The 27,546-nt window shown below is 42.8% G+C and overlaps 1 pseudogene; it reads right to left on the minus strand.

The window, feature by feature from the left end:
• Window positions 1-1,820: 1,820 nt before the first annotated feature.
• On the minus strand, window positions 1,821-19,601 carry LOC118231918 (annotated as a pseudogene).
• Window positions 19,602-27,546: the final 7,945 nt, after the last annotated feature.

Raw genomic sequence — 27,546 nt, forward strand, 5'->3', positions numbered from 1 at the left:
CTTGTGGTCAAGAGGTTTTTGATCCAGGAAATGTATACTTTAACCTGCTGTATATATGCAATCTCCCAGTATTTCATTGCGAACTAAAAAAGAGCAAATTCATTTGAGATTTTTGGCCTAAACAATTTCATTTGTGGCACTTTATTTCTTCCAAAATTATTAATATAAAGGAATCTAAGCTAGTACTGTAAATGGTACAAATGTCTGGCTTCATTTAAGCCATTTTTCAAGTCTCTGTGGTGTTCACATCTGGAGTTATAAAGCTTTAAATAGGGTGCCCCCTAAATGAGCAAGGATTGGCCAGATTTGGCATGTGCGCTAAGGGGCTAAGCTTGACATGGATATGGGTTGATCAGAAGTTGCTATATTTATTGTTTATTAGAAAACTATTTACAGAACAGCCTCAGAATTGAGCTTCAGATCAATGTTTTTGATCACAAGAGTAAGAGAACTACAGAACAAGTTTTTTTATAAACTGGAATAAACTTCAGTTAATCAATGAACACAACACATGCAGTATTAAGAAGTATGAAGCAAAATGCATGAACTAGAGTTTTCATACTCAACATAAATTTCTTTTTTATTGATTTTTTTTTTTACTTTTTAAAAATTAAATTTAAACAGTGTGATGTTTCTGTGTGATCGCAGGGCTTTTTTTTAAGTACCTAACATTTGTATTTAATTATTTTTAAAAATGTATTTATTTATTTGGGGGGGCGGGGGCGGTATTTTTTATTTCTACACAAAGTAAAACACAATGTTAATTATGTGTGTATGTGTGAGTGACTGAGTGAGTGAGTGAGAGAAAGAGAGAGAGATTGGGAGTGGGAGAGATTGTTCTACTGATCAAATAGTCCTATGCTGTTTTTCAAATCGTCATTAACTTTAATGAAGACCAGTTGTTCCACATGACTAGGGTCTAGGTTTGCACGCTGTGGACTGACCACATTTCCAGCCATGCTAAAAACACGCTCAGACTGGACACTTGTAGGTGGACAACTGAGAAGCTGCAGTGCAAAGCACTGAAGCTTGCCTGACCAGTATTTCACTGAGTCACCAGTAAGGCTGATGTCCCCATCTGTCAGGTAGGCTTCCACGTCACCTGATGGAGCATGTGTCCTCATTGGAGTAGCCAGTTTTTTTTTCTGCAAGAAGGAGAAGACTGAGCAGCCACTGGTGACAGGTGTCTCTTCTGTGTTTCTTGCAGGTGCAGCCACAGGACCACAGAGCTCCATCCTATGGACTAATGTCCTCTTCAGTGTCTCCACATCAACACTGTTTGGGAAACAGCTGGCCTTATATGTGGGGTCAAGGAGAGTGGCGAGCAGAAATGTGGAATTTGAAAAGATGGGTTCAAAATGCCACTCTAGTTGTCTACTCAGATTGGCTGCCAGTTTCCTATCTGCTGTGCATAGCTTTTCCCTGGACTCAGCAGCATCATCCTGCCCCAGCTCCACTGTGGCATCCTGATCATCACCATCAGCCATGACATCATCAGATTCATCCTCACCAACTGCAAGAGTTCCCAAATGCAGTGATCTGATGATGGAGCACAAGCCATGCAGTAGGGGGATGACCTCAGAGATGGAGGCACTATGTTTTGAGAGTGCCCGTGTGACCTTCTCAAAAGGACTAAGAACAGTCATCATGTCTGATGCTAATCTCCACTCATTTGGGTAGATGATTGTTGGAGCTTTACCCATGATGGACTCCTGTGTCATAATCTGCACAGCCCTGCGCTGCTCCACCAGCCACTGGAGCATATAGAACGTATAGTTCCACCTTGTTCTTATATCTGTTATGAGCGTGTGCAAGGGGAGGTCCAGCTGCATCTGCAGCTCATGTAGTCTGTTGGTGGCTTTGCTTGAGCGATGAATAAAGCCAGAGATGCTCCTGGACTTGGAGAGAATGGATGTCACAATCCTGTTCAGCTCCAGTGCTTTAGTCACCACCAAGTGAAGCGTATGGGACATGCAACGGATGTTGTGCCCATAATCCCTCAAAGCCTTCACCATGTTGGCTGCATTATCTGAAACAATAAACCCTATTGTAATAGACTGCCCAACAGACTCTTCCCACTCTCTTATCTTTTCCTTAAGGCAGCACAAAATGTTGTCTGGCGTGTGCTCAATGTCCAGCACACCAACATTTAGCAGCCCTGCTTTCCTCTGTACTGAAGACTCCCCAACACGTTCACACCAGTGCCCAGTAATACAGAGATATGCATGAGCATTGTGGTTGCTGGTCCAGAGATCAGTAGTGAGGTTGATGACACCTCCCTCAGCTGCCTTAAGTGACTGGACCAACTCCCCTCTCATTGCTTCATACAACTCAGGCACTACAGTTCCACTGAAAGTGCCTTGATGGGATCTTATACTTGGGCTCTAGAAAGGCAACACGTGACTTGAAACCTCTCCTCTCCACCACAGAGAAAGGCTCAAGATCAGTGCAAAACATTTTACCTATTATCTCTGTAATTCTTTTTGACCGAGGGTGGTTTTCTGGGAATTGCTGCTTGGCTGCAAATGCAGTGAGTATCGGTGAAGAGGGAGAGGAAGGTGAGCCCTTAGCACCCACCTGAACACCAGTGCCCTGAGAAGGAGTGCTGCCAGAAGAGGTGGAGGGGGTGCCTGATCCAAAGGGCTTTCTCGTGTGATGAACATATAACAGATGATTATGTAGAGATGTTGTATTAAAATGTTTTTAATCCCTACCTCTGCTGATTTTGGACTTGCAAAGCTTACAAATGGCTTTGGAGGGATCCCTTTCACAAACAGTGAAAGAGTCCCATACTGCAGAGGTCCTCTTGGTCTTTGGTGGAGGAGGACCACCATCACCAGATGCAATATTGCCACTGACTTGATCCTCACTGCCTTGTAAGGTTGAGCAAACCCTGACTGCTGGTTCAGTGTCAATAAAACTACACTCTGTATCATCACTGATCGTATAAGTCTTTCAAATAAAACAACATAAAAATGCAAGAGAGAGAGAGAGTGCATGTGTGTGTGTGTGGATGGTGGTCAAATAAGTAGTTATGTGCTATAGGTAGTACAATGCAAGATTTAGCCTGTTATTTATTTGCAGCCTAGATCGTTACTCTGGTTTTTATTTTTTTTAATGAACTGACAGTGTGAAGAGAGACAGTAGTAGACACAGAGCACGCCAGGTTACAGTTGGCTAACCACAATGTACTGTATGTCTTGTGATTTCAGGTGAACGACGACGTCTAAATGTGCACTAAAGTGATATTGTATTAGTACAGTGGATGTATAAGAATGCTAGGATGTCAATGATGCTAGTAAAGTGTGTGTGTGAGATCACTAAATGTAGTCACTAGCTAACTGGCTAGTTAGCCCCACAGTAGCAAGCTAGAAGCTAGAAGCTAGAAAATTTAGAAATGTCCGTTTGTAATCAGTAATATGTGCTTACGTGTGAATGTCCAGTAAATGTGTGTTTAGCTATGGTGAGAATAATGTGTTGAGCCGAATCTGAGAATTGCAAACTTTATTTTATTGAGAATATATGACAATAATAGATTAGATAATAGATGTAAAGAGAGTAGCTGTGACGATTATGTTGTGTCGCGCAGCAGCAGCGAGCTATGTAAGCTCTGTGTAGAGGAGGAGCTCTGTGTGTGACTGGCCTATCACGGAACGATGTGGACACACTGGACACAGCTACCCAATGAGGATTTTTCTTCATCACGAGTATGGATATTGACACATTGTACTTGGATGATATTCGTGCTCGTAAAAAGTACATTATCCGTACCGGATACTTGTTTCATCCGAGTATTCGGCTCAACCCTAGTATTGGTGTTAATTGATTTCTGTTTTTTTCATTTTCTCTTTATGCGCCCATGATTATAACTATAGCTTTTATGTTGCCCCTGACCCCCTTTTCCTTTCCCTATTTATTTATTTATTTATATGTATATATATGTACATGTATATATGTACGTATCTGAGGCCCTATCGGTGCTCGACAGGAGAGCACAAGAAGGACCAGGGCAGCCAGGCCTACCGCCACTGGCGACTACTGGGGCAAGTGGTGAGTGGGCATTACCTCCCAAATGAGATGTTGGAAGATTTCAGGACCAGGGACAGCAATCCGCAGACCAGGTGAGCTTCCACAGATCAGCACCAAGGACAGTGTTCCCCTGCAGATACATCACCACATGCTGGGCACATAAGGGAGCAAGAGCACCAACCTTTCCCATTAAAATTGCAGGACGAGATACTGAGGCCCTACGCGATTCCGGCAGTATGGTGACACTCGTCCGACCAGAGTTTGCTGGAGTCGCCCGAGGTGAGGAAATTGCCGTATCCTGCATTCACGGTGACACCAAGCGGTATCTCACCGCCACCATTGACATGTCAACCCCTTTGGGGCCTTCACAGCTAGTTCCCTGGTAACAGATCCCTCCGTTCTGCTACCTCAGGACGCCTAGCACCTCCCCCTCTTCGCACCTGCACTTCCAGAACACGTCTCCTGTCTGTTCTGGCCCCACGATGGTGGAATGACCTCCCTGTGGAGGTCAGAACAGCTGAGACTGTGACCCATTTCAAACGACGACTGAAGACCCACCTCTTCAGGCTGCACCTCTCCCCATCCCTCCCTTCCCCCCTGTAAATGACTAAACTTAGGGTTGTAACTAGGCAGCTGTTTCATAGGTGACTTAGGCGCATCAACTGTCTTAACGACTACTTGTATTTTTATTTATTTTTATTTTTCCATAGATTGCGTTGTTGCCGTTCTCGTTGTTAGTGTTAATCAGTTTAACCATCAGGGTCCAAGTTGAACTATGCGGTTGTTCCCTGTACTTGGACCGGTACTTCTCTCTAGGGGTTTCGTCATACTTGTTCCTGGTTATGGTTATACACTTTGTTGTACGTCGCTCTGGATAAGAGCGTCTGCCAAATGCCTGTAATGTAATGTAATGTAACATGCTTGCTGAAGATATCTATGGCGGAGTTCGAGGCACAAGATCAAATCCCACCTCGGACTCATGCAAATCTTTTATTTGTTACACTGGCTTGCTTGCTAACTAAAATTTTTTTTGCTTTTGCAACTGTATAATCTTTGTGGGAATACTCCTTTCTGTTTCTGAAATATATTCTTCATCATTTCAACACTCTTCAAACCTGAAACGGTCGTCTACCTACTTTAAAAGAACTAGCAATGGACAACATTCAATGAATGTCTCTTTTTTACAACGGTGCATCCTTGTCACGGTTGGGGAAGGTGGGAAGAAATTGCGGACCGAGGGGATCTAAAATTGAACCCCGAGGGGTAACCACAAAACTGCCGAGCGATAGAAAGGGATAGGGGAAATACCAAATAATAAAGAGAGCTAAATAATCGCTCCCTCCACTCACTGAAACTTCTGTCAGTGGACTTAGAAAACTAAAAGAAACGAAACACCGCCGCAGCGTAGCTACCCAGAAAGTAAAACCCCACTATAAAAACAGAGTGGAGTAACTTACAAAAGAAAAATGACACTCGCAGCCTGGCGGGTAGAAAACAAAAGGAAAACTAAAGAGACGAGGGCAAAATGTTCTCCACAGCGCTAAGAGATAATCAGCTCAGAGAATAAACTAAATGGTGTTCAAATCTTGCAGATAGGATCAATGCGGTAACTTCTGCAGATTCTTACACCCTACACACCTAGAGCAGGACAAACAATGAGTCTGCGCTGAACCCCAGAAACCAGGGGCTAGATATAGGACTCCCACACCTGACCCTCATCAGGGACAATTAATTCAGAGCCAATGCCTATGAGGTGCCATCACCTCACCATAGCACTCACACACCTGCCCCTCATCAGGAACAATCAACCCACAGAAATCAATGAGTGAGAGGTGCCACCACCTCACAATCCTATTGTTTCAGTTCTTCTGGGTAAAATACACCCACACTTTAGGTTCGCTTTTGGCATTTTGACCAAGTTTAACATTAAGTAACTTGCTAACAAGGTGACAGAGCAAGTGAGTGTATTACGATAGTACAGATAGCACCAACATTAAGCACTGAAATCTGCGTTGCGATTTGGTCTGCTAGGTATCATTGCTGGTCGAGATAATGTTGGTCAGTTTGACAATTCAAGGCCATTAGTAAGTGTTTAGAACTTTATTTCCTTATGTGATATTGATATTAAAATTATAACATAATGATCAGTACATTTGTTTCGGAGAAATCACCAAGGGGAAGCCATAAGCTATGGACTTCTTCACAGAAGGTATATCAATTTTCTTGAAGTGAGAATGGTCAAATTTCCAGTTTTACTGTTAACTACCTTTAAATAGGTTACAGTAAACCCTGCAAACTCCATGTTTCTAAATGAATGTTAGCTAGCCCTATATATCATCTACCGACATACAAACAATTAGTAGGTCTGTCCTGTACACAATACCCCATTAAAAACACTTCCGTTTAAAATTATGACACATTTCCATTTATTTATCAATCATGGTAAAGGGGATGTTGTTGTACGTCGCTCTGGATTAGAGCGTCTGCCAAATGCCTGTAATGTAACGTAATGAATGCATGCCTATGTTTCTTTCAGCTCGAATGTATGTGTGTTTGCATGTACGTTATGTGTGACATGAAAGTGTCAAATTACAAAACTTTCCTCATGAAAAAACACATCATTTAAATTAATATTTTAAACAGCTGATGAAAACACTCCACAAAATATATTTCTATACTTGATTATTCAGTTTATTTTACAAGATGTAAAAGTTCTCATAATTTCAACTTAAACTAAGGGGGTGGGGGATAAATAAATACAGATAAAAATATTTAGAAATATTTAGGCCTATTAAATACATTTTGAATCTTACAAACCTATATTTGTCCCATTAATGTACTGTATGCTTGTGGGTCAAATAAAGTTTTGCCAAATAAGTAATTTCTTCTAATTAGAATGTTTTTTTAAAATAAGAAAAGCAATAATAATAACAATAATAATAATAATAATAATAACTAGAAAGATTAAAATTCCTTAAGGAATTGTGTGGGCTTGCTTCAAATTCCAACTGGCACTGTCCTCAAGCCTCAATGCATTTCAATGTGGGCGCATAGCTCAGAAGAAGCACGAAACCGTCCAGACCCACGGCGCACCGTAGCATTACATATACAGCCGGGGATCAGCAAATAGCGATTATGTTCCAGGGATGAGTCATATCCTAAAAGTGTCATGAGTAAAACTTGGCTAACTATATAGCTAGCTAGCTATGGCATGTCCTCACCTCTGTAATGTTACTAATGTTAATTTCAAAAGGTTTTGAATATTTAAAAAATCTGAATACAAGCAACAATTTCTGGAACTAGCCGGTCATTTTGGTGTAAAAAGTTTGAATGTAGTGCAAAAACTTTAGGACTAGTTAGAGCTAGAATAATGGGCGGAAAGTGCAGATAATAAATATGAAAGATATCAAGAGTGGGATTGCCGGAAGCAAGCCCACTAATAATAATAGCTGCAGTGTGGTGGGCCAAGCACCAAGGGTAAACCACAGAGCATTTAGTGCAGTTTGAATATTTATGAAATGTCAGCAAAAATATAAGCAGAGTTTTGCAACAATGTAGTTGCCTGCATACCACAAGTGTGCTGTGGGGATGCACTGCATGCTGCAATGGGAGAGGGAGACACACAAGGTCCAGTCCTTTGTTCCTCCCAGCCTGGCACATGCACACAAGAACCCCTGCCAATTTGCAAAAGTTCCCCTTTGAGGTGCTAACTGCCCTCCGATTGCCTGGTGCTACCCATTCCTTGCCTTCTTGCCTGTCATGTTCTCATCCACAAGTGCTCATGTAATGTGAAATGCAATTAAAGCATGCTACTGTTGTAGTCTGTATCTCCCGGTCACTTGTCTCCCCAGTACTGTCTCTGTATCTGTGTTCCCTGAGCTGCTTCACTCCCCTGCATTTGTGTGATTTCACTATTCGGGTGGTTCCGGGTTTTCGTGGTTTCCCCCCCTTCCTTCCAGTCTCCTTTTTACTTACTTCCTACTTATTTCTAGTTTTACTAATTTCTACTAATCCTTACTAACTTATAGATTGTAAAGTACTAACCTCATTAATATACTAACATGTGAATATTACTAATGGACTAACACACACTAGTTTTGGGTTTTTGATAGTTTAGATCACTATACTAATACATTAACCAGTCTCCCCTTTTCCATGCTGCGCTGTAGCTCCACCCCTTTTCTTTCTAGCCTGCTCTAACGCTGAGTTCTGCAATTGCCTGCACCTGTCTCTTGCTCTGACTGCACCTCTCACTCTCTGCACGCGTTTTTACCTGCTTAACCCAGGCCGTCTATTATCATTGTTGTCTACGTGATTCCAGTCCGCGTTTTGTCAGTCCCCTGTCATTTAATTAGTTATCCTAATGTTCTTCACCTGGATGTTGTTTGTTACTCCTCCCTCACTCACTTAACCCCTCCTTGATTGTTACCTTCCCCAGTGTATAAATGTCAGTCTTTTCCACCAGCTCACGGTCAGAACGTTGATCGAATTCATTGTGTCGATATTTAGTAAGCCTTTGTTTATCGAGATTCCTGACACCCCCCTTCTGTACGACTTCGAGTTTGCCTGCCCCTTTTGGTTTGTTTGCTTCTGGTTTGACCTTTGCTTTGACTTCTCTTTTGCCTGTCCCTTTGTACCTTCGCCTGTTTTTCACAATTCTTTTGGAAACTCGATTCGGCACCGTCCTTTCTCTGATTACCTGGCTTCTAACCTCGAACTGAATAAAGACAACGTTTTTTTGGATTTCCCTGGTCTGCGTTTGGGTCCTTACACAGAACATTACAGTACGTTCTGACCAGGATGGACCCAGCGGACCCTGCACAGGTACAATTTGTACTTGGGCAGCAGGGAGCCATGTTGGGACGCCACCAGTCCCACGTGGAGTCGGTCTCTCACCAGCTGCAGACCCTAACCTCCTGCGTGGCGGAGCTGACATCTGCACTCCGGGCTTCCTCGCCTGGCTTCGCTCCCCAGCAACCTGCGGTTCCCGCTACGCCTGACATTCCACCTGCACTTGCTCGTGAACCCCACCTTCCTCCTCCGGAGAAGTACGACGGAGAACCTGGTGGCTGCCGCTCATTCCTTACCCAGTGCCGGCTGATCTTCCAGCTACAGCCAGCTACCTTCCCCACTGAGCAGGCCCGAGTTGCCTACATAATTATGCAGCTCACCGGGCGAGCTAAGAAGTGGGGAACGGCTGCCTGGTCTCCTATTATGGATTCTTCTGAGGAGAGGAAAACCAGTGTTAAACCTTTCATGATTATGTTGCATCCGAGCACAACAACAGAAAGCTAAAGGATAGTCCAACATCTTTGGAAATTTGCATTTTGGCTATCTTACCCATAGTTAAGACAATGAGATCGATACCAATTTCGTCACTGTACGTCCAGTACAAAAATATTTGACAACATCTATCGGTTGCAGACTATGCTATGTACCTCTATGAATGTCTGCAGATGGAATCAACGTTAACTTTGCTAATTAGTGATAGAAATACACCTTCCAGCATTTCAGATATTTATACTTGCATCTTGCGTGTTTATGACGAGTAAAAATAAAAACAGGAAAACAACATCTTAGTTGTTTTAGAGGCAGCTATATTCAGAACAATAGACAAATGTCGTGGATTTTACCTTCAATGGAGGCAATTAACTCAGTCAGGTTGCAGAGTAATTCAGCAGTATAACTTTTATTTGGCCAAATAGGAAAAACTGTTCAAGCACTCATCACAGAGTTCGAGAACAGAGTCTCAAACTTCTGTTTACAAGTTCTGCTTCTTATATCTTTCTGTAAGCTATTTTTCTATGAGGTGATTCGCATGGCATGACACTTTCTTACTCCCCCGCCCATACCAACTTTCTGCTTTCCTGAGAACCTTTTTGTTTCACACCAGAAACCTTGACGAAAAACACCTAGTTTCCTGGCACCTCACGGCGGGGGAGGGTGTCCCTTCTTAATCTAAATTCTTATTCTCCCTTCGCATACAATCCTGCTTTGTACAGCTTGTCTTCATTTGACATTATACACAAAACATGCAGTTTTCAATATAATCACACAGGCTATTGATTAGGATATGATATTTTGCAAGCAATGGTCATACATATACCACCTGATTATATGCTTACAGCAAGTGTACTTTTAGCTATGAATTTTACTTCATTTACAAAGTAAATCCCTCAAATCATGTTTACATATTTGTGACCTTCTCAGACACCTGTGGCAAGCTTCTTGTCTCCCCCTTTGTACCAAAAATTGTTGCAGTTGAAACTTAGCAGGACGCCCAGAACTTTATCTATCTGATAAAGTAGATATATACCCTTAGCTCATCCACATGTCTTCCTCCTCGAATGTCACTCATTCCCACTACCTTTCCATTTTGCACAATTGGTTACATACATAGTTTTGTTATAAAAACTATGTATGTAACTGGGATGAAATTGGTATCAATCTTGTCGTCTGAATTATAGATAGATAGCTAAGAAGTGACTTTTCCAAAAGGTTTGACCCAGCCCTTTAAACTCTGCCTTCAGTGGAACCTACTTTGATAATATGACACCTTGTGGAGTGGTGTTTCAAAAAAAAAAAAAAAAGTCCTTGGAAAAATTCCTTCATTGTATGCTCCAGTGGTTTCCAACCTTGGTTCTGAGGCCCCCTTCTGGACTCTGGTTTTCACTCCAACCACAAATGCAATCCCAGAATTTTAACAAGCTGTTAATTTTTCTGATTTAGTTGCTTTTCGTGTTCAGAGAGATTATTTACCCTCTTAAGCCACATTGTGTCAGAAATAGATATGCATGCCATGAAGAATAAAATTCCCAAGTTCATATTGTGTTTACTGTGCTATATTGAAAACAATAACATAAAAAGAGATAAAAAATTGTTTGAATCAAATGAAAGACGAATGCGGTTAATCGATAGACTCCTAATTCTGTTGCTGAACCTAGTGTTTTTCATTTATATTTTTTTCGGAAACTAAACACCTGATGGTTAGTTTTAGTGATCAGATGTCCACACTTTCACCGATTAGCAGCCTATTGATTCACCTCAGTCTTTAATTTGATCAGTTAAAACTTATTTACCACTTTTATATGGAATTGTTTGCAATATAGCACAATAAGGGCAACGTGGAATTTTATTCTAGATGGAATCATGAGCCGCGTTTCCACCGCAGGAACTAGGGTCTAAATTTAGTTCCGGGGGCTTTGTTTTACCCCCCAAAAGGTTCCTGCTCGGGGGGTAGTACTTTCCGAAAGTACAGGAACCTTTTGGGTGGAGCTTGCAGCGCTGAACATTTCTGATTGGTCGAGTACTCGCAGCATTTTTTTGTGTCTATTTTCAGGCGCCATGTTTGAAAATATGCAGGCGCAAACCAATTTATTTTCATAATAACTTCAAATCAAACTTGTATGTTATGCGGCGCAGTAGCCTACTTTTGGTTATAGCCTGCCAACGTCTTGGAATTATAACGTGTGCTCTTCTGTTCTTTTCTTGCTTTAGTATTCGTTTTATAAAATGCTAAGCATTCGTGCTGGGACAGCATATTACGTAGCCTACTAAAACATTCAAACGGATTAATTCGGTTGCTGAATATTTTCTTCCGGATTTTCTTTGTTAGCCCGTTGTAATTGACTCAAAACGTTTGATACAGTTATGTGAGGTATGCGGTAGTTCTGCGTAATTCACATTGGTGATACAGTAAAAGCAAACTGGAAATCACCTTCCGCACTTTTTGTCAGGGTAAAATAACAGGTTAATTCTAGTAATCGTACCTTTAGCTTTTTCAGACTGCCGTAATTTTACTCTGCCATTCTTCAATTCCACAAAAAGACCAGGAAGACTATGGACTAATTTATGGTGCATGGTTCGCATCTGGAGGGCACACTTCGCTGCTCGGCTAGCAGTAACTTCGAAGGAAAACAAACGGTGGCTGTACCACTACTAATTTAAATTTTCACGCAAGTCCGAGTTTTCGTTCTATTCTTGTCATTTTGCGATTAGCCTATATAGAATTGACGATGAGAAAGTAATCAAACAGCAAATTGTTTACAACGTGTGCATGTTTTCTTCTGTTGTTGCCAGTTATATTGGAAATGTGAATGCATTCTGTCGCTTCGGATGTCAAGACATGAAAGCGAATGTTCGCATAAAAACATAATGAATGTGTTTGAGAGGATATATAAAACAGTTACAATCTGACTATTGGTCTGTTGTATCCTATTTGTTGCATAACGGTCCAAGTTCAACTACCAACGACAGTTTTGCTTGACAACGGTAAAATATGCCCAAACGGCTGCAGAAGAATATTTCAATTCCATGTGATTAAATCGATAAAAATCAATAAATACAAAAGTAACCATATATAGTCATTGTTGGTAACCCGTTGTATATAAACCCCTCCGGGCTGTCCCGGTTATTAGAAAATAATGTAGGCTACTTCGGTGGTAGTATGGGGTTACAGAAGAAATCATAGGACAGATGGACCGACGACAACGCCGCTTTTTCATACGTCAGTGGGCTAATTTGCCTAATCTTCGCGGGACTTTAGACCCCGGTGGAAACGCAGACAACCATTGGCTGAAGGAACCTTTTAGTTCCTGGTAAAGTAGTTCCTGGGACTGAAAGTTCCGGGTAATTTTGGTGGAAACGTGGCTTATGATGGGTTTGTGACTAGAAGCAACAGAATAGTCATTCCAGAGCAGCTGAGGGCCAACATATTAGACCGAATACATGATGGTCATCAGGGCCTGACTAAATGTAGAGAGAGAGCGAACACCTCAGTATGGTGGCCAGGGATAGGATCCCAAATCAAGCACAAAGTTTTAACATGTCAGACATGTCAGGAACAGAGAAAGAGCCAATCCAAAGAACCGCTTATCTCCACACCCCTTCCAGATAGACCTTGGAAGCGAATCGGGATAGACTTATGTGAGCATAAGAAGCAGAGCTACTTAGTCATCTCAGATTGGGATGGCAGGTATGCCATCCCGCCAAGTTACGCCTTGGCGGGGGCATGCCCCATACCTATACAGCACCGAGAGTTTGGCACTTTTCAGGGTTCCCCACAGAAATAACCACAACAGCCACAGACACTCAGCCCTTAAAAACATTAAATTCTGTACATTCTGACCCCATTTCAACAAACAGAACTCATAAACAACTTCACATGTCCACACAATAAAGCCCCAAACTAAGGGGATTTTGCGTTTTCTCCTTCTTTTCATTCTTATTTTTCCTGCCGCCTTTCCCACTAACAACATGTCTCCCCATTGGACATTTCACTGACACCAGCCAAATATTCACCTACACGACCCAATCAAAAACGCGCATACACACGCAAAATACCCATACCTTTTTACTCTGAAACATTTCCAGTTTAAACAGCTAGTCTGCCTGTGGCCTAGTGGGCAAGGTTACAGTCTTGAGAACACGGGGTCGTAGGTTCAAGCCCAGCTAGGAACATGTTTCTTTAACCTGCTTCCACCCTCACTAATTATTGTCTACTAGCCTACTTATCAATTATTGCTTTTGCACCATATCTACCCGCCGTTCACCGTTCAGTTATTAACCAGCCACAATATTGCTAAGCCATATGCATTATGACTTACCGTCTGTACGTTCAGTTATTAACCGGCTACAATATTGCTAAGCCATATGGATTCAACGGGAGCTCTTCTGTGCTTACTGGCCTGTGTTCTTTAAAACCACCGGCAGGTTTGCTAATGATATTTCACGCATTGCATAGCTATGGCATGGTGCTGCACTAACGAAGTCACAGACTGGTAAACCTCCGGTTTAAGGCTTGAATCCCGACTCGCCCTCAGGCAGATAATTTCCTCTTTTACACTAACGTATTCTTACGCTTATATTTGCTTTACCAAAACTCACTCACGGCCACCCATATGCATTTCATGATGGCAAATGTAATCCTTTTATTTAAAAGTTACACCAGTTCACCACTGTGCCATTTCTACTAACTATATTTCTTAACTTGGCTACCGTACAAAACCTTATCAGCAAACGCCATGTTTCTACATTCATGTTACCTCGCCCTGTTCTCTATCTAGCCACATAGGCTACAAACAATTACTACGGATGTACGTTCTGCAACTCCGCATTAAAACATTACATTTAAAATCATGATTCACTCATAAATATAACTACTAGCACTGAACATGAGAAAAACACATTAGTGCAATAGATTGCACACATTATTTAATCCTCCACTTCAACAACTAACGTTAAATACAGACTGTTATATATACCGTTTGATAAGGAAACTAAGCTCGCTCATGGTCACTTCATTTACTTCGCACTATAGTCTGTGATCATGTCAACCTTCACCTACATGCCCATTCTGCTAAAAAACATTGTTTCAACTACGCAATTTCATCATTTCGCCTAATTTATCTCACACTGTTGTTATTTTCTCATATGCAAAGCCTGCTGGGACATATGCGTCTGCTCCTATTCTCCACTATCAACTTTTCCGGTTCTAGCTTAACAAAACAGCAAAGAGGATTCCTACCTGCAGATAAGCCTATCAAAATGCCTGCAAATGCAGTCCATTTACCATTTACCGTCGTAACTGTCGTAACTGTCGTAACAATCTCATTACATCTCCCCCTTTAAATTCCTTTCCCCTCAGTGCAACTGCTCGGTGCTTAACATTCAAATAATCAAGTAGGCGTGATTTACTCTAAGACCACAAGTTAACCTTAGCAAACATTTTACCTTACTGTATAATAACTAATAACTTCACTCCAATTACAGTAGGCTATATATATATATATATATATATATATATACATATATATATATTTCTTTTACTCCAATTATTCTTCTCTTTCCCCCTGCGAGTAAATAAACATTTGTTGACAACTTGTTTCTGGAACTCTTTTATACATTTCAGGAACGGTGGCAACCTAACTCCAAACAATGTATGAACAGTGGATTTCCCCTTTACAGGAAATCCACCCGGCAGGGTGAGGCAGCATACGCTGTGCAGGAGGTAGCGCAGGGGCGCGAAAAACACACAAAATGGCGCGGGCCCCACCCAAATAAAAACAAAAACAGAGGCTTCAAAGACAGAGAGCACAGCAAAACGTGTGGGAGATGTGGCAAGACAGCTCACAGGAAGGAGGAGAAATGCCCTGCAGCTAAGTCTACATGCCACAAATGTAAGAAACCAGGACATTGGGAGAGGATGTTACGCCTTGGCGGAGGCATGCCCCATACCTATACAGCACCGAGAGTTTGGCACTTTTCAGGGTTCCCCACAGAAATAACCACAACAGCCACAGACACTCAGCCCTTAAAAACATTAAATTCTGTACATTCTGACCCCATTTCAACAAACAGAACTCATAAACAACTTCACATGTCCACACAATAAAGCCCCAAACTAAGGGGATTTAGCGTTTTCTCCTTCTCCTTCTCCTTCTCATGTTTCCTGCCGCCTATCCCACTAATAACATGTCTCCCCATTGGACATTTTACCGACACCCGCCAAATCTTCACCTACACGACCCAATGAAAAACTCGCCTACACACACAAAATACCCATACCTTTTTACTCTGAAACATTTTCAGTACAAACAGCTTGTGGCCTAGTGGGTAAGGTTACAGGTTTGGGAACACAGGGTTGGAGGTTCAAGCCCAGCTAGGAACGTGTTTCTTTAACCTGCTTTTACCCTCACTAATAATTGTCTCCTACTTCTCAATTACTGCTTTTGCACCATATCTACCAGCCGTTCCCCGAACTGTATTATGACGTACCGTCTGCACGTTCAATTGTTAACCGGCTACAATATTGCAAAGCCATATGGATTCAACGGGAGCTCCTCTGTGCTAACTCGCCTGTGTTCTTCTTTAAAACCACGGACAGGTTTGCTAATGATATTTCACGCATTGCATAGCTATGTCATGGTGCTGCCCGAACAAAGTGACAGACTGGTAAACCTCCGGTTGAACGATTGAATCCCGCCTCGTTCTCAGGCAGATAATTTCCTCTTTTACACTAACGTTCTCTTACGCTTATATTTGCTTTACCAAAACTCACTCATGGCCACCCAATGCATTTCATGATGGCAAATGTAATCCTTTTATCAAAAAGTTACACCAGTTCACAGCTGTGCCATTTCTACTAACTACATTTCTTCACTTGGCTACTGTACAAACCTTCTTATCAGCAAACGCCACGTTTCTACATCATGTTACCTCGCCCTGTTCTCTATCCAGCCACATACAAACAATTACTACGTATGTACGTTCTGCAACTCCCCATTAAAATATTACATTTAAAAACATGATTCAGTACTAGTACTGAACATGAAAAAAACACAGCAGTGCAATAGATTTCACGTTACTTAACCCCCCACTTTAACAGCTGGCGCTTTACAGCGACTGTTATATATACCGTTCGATAAGGAATATAAGCTTGCTCATGGTCACTCCATTTACTTCGCACTATACTCCGTGATCATGTCAACTTTCACCTACATGCCCATTCTGCTAAAAACATATTGTTTCAACTCCGAAATTTCACAATTTCACCCTAATTTCTCTCACACTGTTGTTATTTTCTCATATGCAAAACCTGCTGGGACATATGCGTCTGCTCCTATTCTCCACTATCATGTTCTCCGGTTCTAGTTTAGCAAAACAGCGAAGAGGATTCCTACCTGCAGATAAGCCTATCAAAATGCCTTATAAACTTTACAAACACTAAAAGTGCATCTCCACGAAATAACAGACAACGGAGCAGGACAGAAGGCTACACAAGTTGCGACCTAGAGAGTTATAATTCTACGGGCTTGCTGATTCTTTTGTCAGTCAAGGCTCGTTGGATGGACGTCAAATCTGTGAGTACATACACTGGCCATATTTCATATGCATCTCTGATACGTTTTACACTTATACGCCACCGCACCCTTTGTCACAGCCACTGTTTTACATATATAGCAAACCGAAACTGCTAAACAGTACACGCTCAGACTGTACAAATTCACACAAGGATAGCCATAATCCACAACCGTTTCTTACAGGGTCACTTCGCATTTCTCACTCTCATAATAAAACGCTTTGCAAAAAGAAATGATATCTCATAAAAAACACGTTTTCAACAAAAATGCCAAGTTACTCAAAAGTATTGATATCAAAATGACGCCAAGTTACGCTACTACAAACAACATAGGCTATCTTGCCTCACCGAAATGACATAAGATGTATTTCAAAGCAATGCTACCCAATACTTCCTCAACTCTTTCAAGTCACTATATAAGTCAAGTCAGTATAAACATATACTTAACCGCAACATAGAAAGATATGTCATCAATAACTATAAAAATCAGTGAATTATCCAACATTGAGTGCCTTGATGTTTGATGGGGAGTGCTGAGCAACTTCAAAATTCAATTGAGCACCTTTGGGTCCTTGTTAGTCTTGATATGTTTCATTGGTATCTGGTAAACCAGTGTTGCTGAAACACTGCATCATATAGGAACCCCAAATATTTTTATTTGTAAAGAGATATAGCTGGATTTCCTGGATTTCCATTCATGATGTGCACTGAATGAAAGTAGTCATGCTTAGTACGACATAGCTCAGGAAATAAGAGCGGTTGTCTGGCAGTCGGAGGGTTGCCGGTTCGATCCCCGATCTGGGCGTGTCGAAGTGTCCCTGAGCAAGACATCTAACCCCTAACTGCTCTGGTGAATGCGAGGTATCAATTGTAAAACGCTTTGGATAAAAGCGCTATTTAAATGCAGTCCATTTACCATTTACCCCCCAGTTCCCATAGAGATCCATTCAAATGGAAAGCGTTTTAGTACCGCTTGTAGGACAACCTGAAAATAAGATATCCAGACTCTGATGATGTTGATAGGTCATGGGCATCAGGAAGTCATGGCATGCAAAGGATATGCAACCAAGTATTCAAAAATGACAATTTAATCTATGATTATGTTAATTTGTCCAATTATTTTTGAGCCCCTAAAATTTGGGGGGGGACTATGTATAAAAAGGGCTGTAGGTCCTACAATGTTCACTTGATATGGATGTAAATATGGTCAAATCAAAGCTGAAAGTCTGCACTTTAACCACATTGTGACTGTTTTATGTCAACTGTCTGTTTGTTGGAGAACAGAACAAAAAAATGTGTCCCTGTCCAAACACATACAGATTGCACTGTATATTTACTTTAATTTGTTTACAGGAAATCACAGAGAGCAATTAAATGGCTTCATACTTACATCTGTTTCCAGTATCAGTGCATCACTCTGCTGTTTGAAGTGAGCCATCAGCACCAGCAGAACATATGGAGCTGCCACACTGGTATTGCTTCGGGTCAGAACAGCCTTGACTTCACTATTGGTAGGGTTTTTCTTGAGGAACTCCATGATATTTTGCCCATTTCCTTCAAGAGATGCTTCCAGTTCTCAAAATGTTGATGTCTGTTAACATCTCAAAATGTGTACACATACTCCTAGGGACAAACAGGTATGGCCACTGAGATTTCAGATATTCAAGTGTGTGGGCCGGTGTTGTGTTTATCATCTTGCGCTGTAAGTAGTACGTTGCCTCCATGAGATTCTGTACTTTCAATCCCAGACAAGCCCTCACGAGAGAAGAACTCCAAAAGTATCTTTGTTTTCTCTTCCAGTGTGCTTTCTGTTTCTTCAGGTGGAAGGTCTGGCTGCCACCGTGTGCAGCCATAGCTATCTGCAGGGCCTGTGTTTGGCTTTGCCCGTGGTGACAGACCTGCGCCGTGCCAAAGTGTTATTTCTGTTTAAATGCTCAACATGAATTTTTATTTGACTCAGGAGAGATGCATATCCTCCCCCTATAAATTTCCCTTCTATCATGTCAGCGAAGGACTGCGGAAACTCGTTGACAATCTTGACAGAAATTATGAGGCACTGCGACCACGAAGGGTTGGCCTCAAACTTCCTCATTTTGTCCACCAAGACCCGAACCATTTGCCTTCTATCTGCTGGTGAGGACCTTATCCCACTTTCAGTGGCAGTACAAATACCTGGTGGCACTTTCTCCCAGGGTACCTGGAAAGTTTCTGGCCATTTTTGCTTTACTGGTGGCCGTATGGAATGTGATGGTGAAGGGCTACTGGATCTCAAGGAGCTTGACAGTGATGAACTGCCTTCTGGGGACTGGAGTAGGGGGGTAGCACAACTTATGGCATCTGGCAATGAAAACAAAAATCTATCGTTATGAATATTGACTAAAATTATGCCATAATTAATTAGATAAAACAATAAGCTTTTTAATACACTTTAATTTGGTAGTGAAGTAGTAAATATACAGTACCTGCTCATTTCCATGCATTTAAAAGTTTTCTGCACTGGATTGGTCGAATAACCTCTGCAATTTCCTGTTCTCTTATGTACTGCAAGTCATCTTTGCTTTCCACTCCCTGGTGTAAGATCGTTTCAACCAACAGTGAGCGTCTCTTCTGGCACACTTGGCAGGACAGAAATGACTGCATCCTTGATGCTCTCACTTATCAGACATTCTGAAGGAAAGGAGTGGCGAAGGGCTATTAGAGACAGACCAAACATGTTGTACACAGGCAAAGGGTAATAGTCAAGCAGGCTTGCATGTTCTAGGCAGAAATAATTTGAAATGGGGTTCTCTGAGCCCATCTTTAGGCAGTAAATCCCCTGATCAAAAATGAAATCAGACTGGCATTTCTCTGTGACAAAGTAAACAACTGTTGCAAACAAGAATCAGTTCTATCTTGCCAAAGACACCATTCTTCTCCAAGACAACACACGTGGCTTTTTTTTGTAGCTTGTGCCTTTAACGGTGATATTGTGTACAGCCACAGAGTTACGTAGCTGGAGGCCTAAATGATCAACAGATTGTTTTATCTTGTCATTGTAATCATTTGGAAAAGAAATCTGTACCTCTGTCAAAAATGACACAAGGTGGAAATATATTACCAGCACAGAGAAATGCTTGTAAAAGTTGATGCCTCTCTGCTAATGTGGAACACAAATTCTTGAAGTTGTGTAATTTGCGAGCACACTTTAAAATGTGTGTGTGTTTACTCTCAAACCTAAGGGTCCAAGAGCGAATAAGAGGCCCAAAGCAAGTATAAGTTCAGGATAGTGACGTATATGATGATGTTTCAGCTTAAGTGGGTGATTAGGAAAACAATACTGTCGACTCGGCAAATACTCCTCAATAAGGACTTTCAAGTAGGCCATCTGGCTAGTTGCAATGGCAGGAGCACAAACAATTTCAACTTTAGCTGCAACACAAATTGCCAAACTTCATTTTCAACTGGATTTTAAATTTTGTCCCCAATCAAGAGAGGCAGAAGTCTAAGGAAACACCAATTCTGGACAGCATGTCCACTCAATTTCTCACTTCCTGGATTCATTTCGCATGGCTTATTGCTGGCGTCATTGCCAAGGTACCTGAAGTGATTAAGCTGTCCATTCAGTTCTCTATACGTGAAGAATTTCTGATTTGTGACAAAATGACTTGGGTATAGAGCTAAGTCATATGCGACGATACCCTCAAATAAGTCATGGCCCAGACAAGGAGGCAGACCAAGTTGGCACACATGGAAGTGGGTTAATTTGATAAATTTGGAATCAAATCAAATTTAATTCCCAGTGACAGTTTTGATGTACTTACGTTATGCTGCATGCTGTGCTGCACGCTGTCTTTGTATGATGCAATTGTTTTCTTTTCACCTGTTGTGAAGGGAGATGACAAAAATTGAGCATGGCCAACAGTACATAATAGAGCCCGACCGATGCCAGATTTTTGGGTCCGGCGCCAATCTCGATTTTGGAGAGTCCTAGCCCACCGATTACCGATGTTTTGACCGATATTTTGTCAAAAAGTGCAACATTTTCAAATCAATTTGAAAAACTTATATTTTAACCTCTTAAGGCACAAGCCAAATCTTGCCAATCCTTGCCCATTTAGGGGTACCCTATTTAAAGCTTTATAACTCCAGATGTAAACACCACAAAGACCTGAAAAATGGCTTAAAATAAGCAAGACATCTGTACAATTTACAATACTAACGCAGATTAGTTTATATTCATAATTTTGTAAGAAATAAAGTGCCACAAATGCAATTGTTTTGACAAAAAAACAAAAATAAATTTGCACTTTTTAAGTTTGTAATGAAATACTGAGAGATTGCATATATACAGGAGGTTAAACTATACATGTGCTAGGTCAAAAACTTCTTGACCACAAGTTCATAAAATCTAAGGGTGGATATGTAGAACTACTATAGATGTACGAAGCAAAAACTAAGCAGTGTACCCAGCATCTCCAAATCTATTCAAAATGTCTAAATTATGCATTGCTGTAAATCATAACATATCCACGTATTTCACTACAAATCAACTGTTTTGACTCAAGAAAATCACTGTTGCATAATTTTCAAATGGGAATTACAAGCTTTCAGTCAGTACAGTGGTCTAAAATAGCTAGGTGTCCAGAAACATATCCAAAATCTCTCCAAAATTGAATAAAAAGCTTTTTGTCCATTATAAAGCATATAAATGAGCCCCTTATGAGGGTTTAAGATGAAACATTGCTATCAGATTAAAAAAATAATGCAAAAATATTGTCACACAATGCGGTACAGTACCTAAATGTGTAATAATTAACTTGTGTGTATTTCTATACTCTGTACTCTCGTATGTTTTCTTGTATGGGGATGAGACAACATGAAAACAATTTTCACCCGTCCACCACGTTTTGGCAATGTTCCAGCTCTGACATCACTGTTGCATGCTTCACAAAAACTATTACATTTCCATCTAACGCTTACATTACAGTGTGAAATATTTACATTATATAACACCACTAACCTATTTAAAGATACTCAATTTCTAAAATAACGTAATAACCGAAATATTTTGAGCAGTAACTTACATAGCAATGATGAAATCTTATCTATGTTCAGTAGATGGAGACAGAGACAGTAAATCAATGACAGTTATATCCGCTTCTGTTTTTTACATTTTACATTACATTATAGGCATTTAGCATAGGTTTCATGATGTAGAGGCGCAAAAGAAACACGAATGAAATAAGGATCGTAGTGCCAGAAGTGACCACATCGATCAGGACTCCAACCCTGTAGAGTAAGCTTGTTCAGCAAGCAAGAATCCTACCAAGTACAAACTAGCACTGGAATCACACCTAATCATACAAAAACAATCCTGCCAGATACACTAACATAATCAAATTATCCTAGCTAGGTACAGTGAGCTGAACTATAGGCTAGGGAGGGGTGGGGAGAGGTGCAGCCTGAAGAGATGAGTCTTCAGTCTGCGTTTGAAAGTGGTGAGATTCTCTGCTGTTCTGACCATCACGGGGAGGTCATTCCACCAGCGAGGGGCCAGGACAGACAGCAGACGGGAGCGGGAAGTGCAGACGCGAAGAGGGGGAGGTGCCAAGCGTCCAGAGGTGGCAGAACGGAGAGGTCTGGCTGGTGTGTAGGGTCTGATGATCCTCTGAATGTACCCTGGTGCTGACCCTTTAGCTGCTTGGTATGCAAGCAACAAAGTCTTAAATTTGATGCGAGCCATAACAGGCAGCCAGTGGAGGTCAGTGAGCAGGGGGGTGACATGGGAATGTCTGGGGAGGTTGTAGACCAGACGCGCTGCAGCATTCTGGATGAGCTGCAGGGGTCTGATGGCGGATGCTGGCAGACCAGCCAGTAGCGAGTTGCAGTAGTCCAAGCAGGACAGGACCATCGCTTGAACCAGGAGCTGGGTTGCGTAGGTGGTGAGGAAGGGGCGGATTCTCCGGATGTTGTACAGGAAGAACCTGCACGTTCGACTCACCGCCGTGATGTTCTGGGAGAGGGACAGTCTGTTGTCCATCACCACTTCAAGGTTTTTTGCGGTGGGTGATGACACCACAGTGTCCCCTAGGGAAACAGAAAAGTCGAGAAGGTTAGAGGATGGAGCAGGGATGAAGATCATCTCCGTCTTGCCTGGGTTCAGCTTAAGATGGTGGTTATCCATCCAGCTCTGGATGTCCCTCAGGCAAGCAGAGATGCGAGCAGAGACCTGAGTGTCAGAGGGCGGGAAGGAGAGAAAGAGTTGGGTGTCATCGGCATAACAATGATAGGACAACCCATGGGCAGAGATTACAGGACCAAGAGATTGGGTGTACAGGGAGAATAGGAGGGGACCAAGGACAGAGCCCTGGGGAACTCCTGTGGCAAGGGGGCGAGGTGCTGATACTGCACCAGCCCAGGTGACTTGGAAGGAGCGACCGGAGAGGTAGGACTCAATCCAGTCTAGTGCGGTGCCACAGATCCCCATAGCTGCCAGGGAGGACAGGAGGATGGGGTGGTTAACGGTGTCAAAGGCAGCAGAAAGGTCTAGGAGGATCAGGACAGATGAATGGGAGGCTGCTTGTGCGGCGTGAAGCGACTCATTGACCGAGAGGAGTGCGGTCTCTGTCGAGTGGCCAGGTCTGAAGCCAGACTGATAGGGGTCTAGGAGATTGTTCAGGGAGAGAAAAGAGGAGAGTTGATTAGAAGCAGCTCGTTCAATTGTTTTGGATAGGAAAGGGAGAAGGGAGACAGGACGGTAGTTCTGGATGACAGAGGGATCCAGAGTGGGCTTTTTCAGCAGTGGGGTGATGTGGGCCAGCTTGAAAGAAGAGGGGAAACATCCAGAAGACAAGGAGTTCACAAGGGAGGTGACATATGGGAGGATGTCAGGTGTGATAGTCTGAAGGAGAGAGGAAGGGATGGGGTCAAGAGCACAGGTGGTAGGGCGGTGGGAGAGTAGGAGCTGGGAAACAGAGTCAGTGAGGGGAGAGAAAGTGGAGAAACAAGGGGAGGGAACAGATGGGGGAGTGGGGAAGGGTGGTGGTGGACGTGAAGGAGCTGCGGATGTCTGCAATTTTCTCATCGAAGAAAACTGCAAAATCATCTGCAGCGAGGGAGGACTGAGGTGGGGAAGGAGTGCTGAGGAGAGAGGAGAAAATGGAGAACAGCTGATGACGGTTAGAGGCAGATTTATGAATTTTTGTTTGATAATAATTAATTTTGGCAGAGGTTACAGCGGTAGAAAATGTAGCTAGCATAGACTGGTAGGCAGACAGGTCGGATTGAGCCATGGATTTCCTCCACTTCCTCTCCGCTGCACGTAGGCTGGCCCGGTTGGTTCGGAGGGGGTCAGACATCCACGGACTGGGAGGGGACGAGCGTGCCTGCCTGGAGACTAGAGGACAGAGAGAGTCAAGTGCTGAGGAGAGCGAGGAAGACAGAGTGGAGGATGCAGAGTCAGTGGGAAGGTTGGAGAAGGATTCAAGAGTGGGGAGTGAAGCAGTGACACTGGAAGCGAGAGAGGAGGGAGAGAGGGAGCGGAGATTACGGCGGACCATGACAGTAGGAGTGGATGGAGGGGAGGGAGGGAGGGGAGTAAGAGGGAGGGAGAAGGAAATGGAGTGGTGGTCAGACTGGTGCAGAGGGGTCACTGTGGGATTGGAAGAGGAGCAATTCCTCAGGATAACCATCTAGGAGATTGCCAGCTTTGTGTGTTGGTGGGGAGTGCATTAGGGAGAGATCGAATGAGTGAAGTAGAGGCAGGAAGGCTGCGGAGTGGGAGGCATCAAGGTGGATGTTGAAGTCTCCCAGGAGGATCAGTGGGGTGCCATCCTCCGGGAAGGAGCTCAGCAGGGTGTCGAGCTCATCAAGGAAGCTTCCCAGGGGCCCTGGAGGGCGACAGATAACAACAATATACAAGTTAACAGGATAGGTGATTGAGACAGAGTGGTATTCAAAGGTAGAGATGGAGAGGTGAGAGAGGGGGAGAATAGAGAATTTCCAGGAGGGAGAGATCAGCAAACCTGTGCCCCCACCACGGCCAGATGGGCGGGGGGTGTGAGAGAAGGAGAAGGAGAGGGCTGCAGGGGTTGCAGTGTTGCCTGGTGTGATCCAGGTCTCAAGTCAGGGCAAGGAAATGTAAAGAGGAGGGACGCGTAGGCTGAAATGAAGTCAGCCTTCCGCGTAGCAGACTGGCAGTTCCATAGCCCTCCTGCGACCGTGAAGTTGTCACAGGGGGTCAATGAGGGATAGCGAAGGTTGGAGGGGTTCCGTCGCCGCGGGGGGCCTCGCCTGCAGAAGCGAGTTCTGAAGGGGAGAGAACAGGTTGGGATGGGATGGACACATGGCATAGCAATGAGGACAGGGAGTAGAGAGGGGAAGGGTGATGGTAGAAGGATAGGGATGCAATGACACAACTGGGAGGGAGCGACGCTAGTGTCGCTCCAAGCAGACTAAGCCCTAATTAGCAAATGAAAAGCAGCTGGTGACCAAGCAATTGCCCCACAAACCAGCAGCTAACTAGCTCCACACAATACCTGCTTGATGCAGTCAGTTAAGAGCAAATGAGGCCAATAAGATACTACACTTCACAAACAAACACCAAAATTAATGCTGGGCAAACTACAAACAGGTAGAAGTCTAATCTAGCTACACTAATGGCAAAAAACCAAGCGGCCAAAACCAGACTTCGTTTTTGAAGCTCATTTCCTGTGTTGTAGTTCCTGGTTGCTCACTAGCGCCACTACGGATGGCTCTCAGTATAGGTGTTTTTCATATCCGGTTTCCATGTAAGTCTACGGTACAAATGCGATCAAAAATACAAAGTCAATAATTTTTTCTCAAAAGAACAATAGTCATAATAGGTGTATTTTATTGGTCTTATGAGACTGTCCATGGGTCGATTTCATGATTTATTGCGTACATTTGGGCACAGTGCCAATATTGTTTCTGGACTAATGAGGTACGCTTGCGTCACTTCCGGATTACTGCGGAGGACTCAGCTACAGTAGGGGCTACAGTCTATGGTCACTGGGGTGGGCGGTGGCGCTTCTTGGCCTTGCCATTGCGGCTCCGGCTACGGTCCGCCTGTGCTAAGTCTGAAAATGCAGGCATCCCCATTTCGTGGTGATTTCATTATGGCGTGTGCTATTTACAGCTGCTCTAGACGACCATAAAATAATCCTCCTCTTAAGTTTTTCGGTATCCGAGTCATTTTTACTATTTCCTTTAGCCTACTTAACCAAATAATTACTTGGCAGAAAGCGTAATCAGCTTGCTATATTTGGTAGTCCAGTAGTAGCCTGTGCTAAAACAGTTCGCAAACTTCGGCTACCAAGCCATTTGACTAGATAGCTAACCTTAACCGGCAAACATTCAATCTGTCAAACGTGTTTGGCGGCTTGTCAGTCGTGTACATTCCGTAAATGTCTACCTGGGCCATGCTTCACGCATGTGACAAAGCTACTATAATCCCGATTTTGGGATAAACACTTTTTCAGTTTCACGAAGCGAATTAAGAGTTTCAAGGTTTCATTTGCTGAATATACAACACACGATGAACTCACACACGCAGAATTGTAACAAAATTAACCATCTTGGCATTTAGAAAGGAACATGTTTTTAGCATTTAAGAGACCGACAAGCTAGGCATTTAAGACAGTGGTTCTCAGAATCGGTTCTGGGGGCTCCTTGCGTATATGGCTTTCTCTCATTGGTTTTTGATGATTTACAAGAAAAAAATAATAGCCTAATACTAATTAGAAATTCAACGTAGGCTACATTATTTTTCTTCATGCACCAGGTGGAAAACTTGCCGTACAAAGTGCGTTGTCATATTTACACGCCTGCAGATCAGTTATTAAAATACTTGGTAGATTTGTTAATCACCGCTGAGTGTAATTTTGTTCGGTAGAAAGTGATTTGCGAACGATCGGTCAGCTAGCGCACCCAGCAAGGTGAACACACAAACGGTAGATGGAGTAGCTAGTAGTAGCAGGCTCATTATCTGACTGGCGAAAACCTACGACGATAACTTGCTCGGTTAACGGATCTACCAGACAGTATTACGAAATTTGCCTAGTCAAATCACCAGTAGCCTACACATCTCCGATTGATTGACCATCAGTGTAGTCAATGTTCTTCCCCCTGTGGTTCATATTGCTAACGCGTGAGCTAACCACGGACAGCCTACCTAGCTCACTGGCAAGCTGATATGCTAGCTAAGCATATTCGTTTTGCTGAGAAACATAAATTGAAGATAACTGAACATAGCCTAATTGTATTTTTAATGTCATACATAACGTGATTACATGACACAGTACAGTCACGGATGGAAATTAAACTCCGTAAACATCTGATAATATTTTAAAACATAACGGCAGACAGTCAGCTAGCCTCGTTCAGGTTGAGGGGCTTTTCCGCACCGGACTGTCAATCAAATTGTAAAAATCACAAGACCGCTTAACTCTATGGTTTTTGGCTCCAAATCGAGAAATGGCCCGCGCCCGCCATTGAGCTTCAAAACGTGTTTTAGAGACCCACGGAGAGTCAATGGGTGACGTCACAGTAGCTGTGTCCATATTTTTTACAGTCTCGCAAAAAACAGATACTTAGCCCGCTCTAGGAGAACTTCTGCGGGTCCTGCACAGCTGAATCCCAATTGCACTTTCTGCCCAACT

The sequence above is a fragment of the Anguilla anguilla genome, chromosome 7, assembly GCF_013347855.1.
Source record: "Anguilla anguilla isolate fAngAng1 chromosome 7, fAngAng1.pri, whole genome shotgun sequence".
Classification (NCBI taxonomy): domain Eukaryota; kingdom Metazoa; phylum Chordata; class Actinopteri; order Anguilliformes; family Anguillidae; genus Anguilla; species Anguilla anguilla.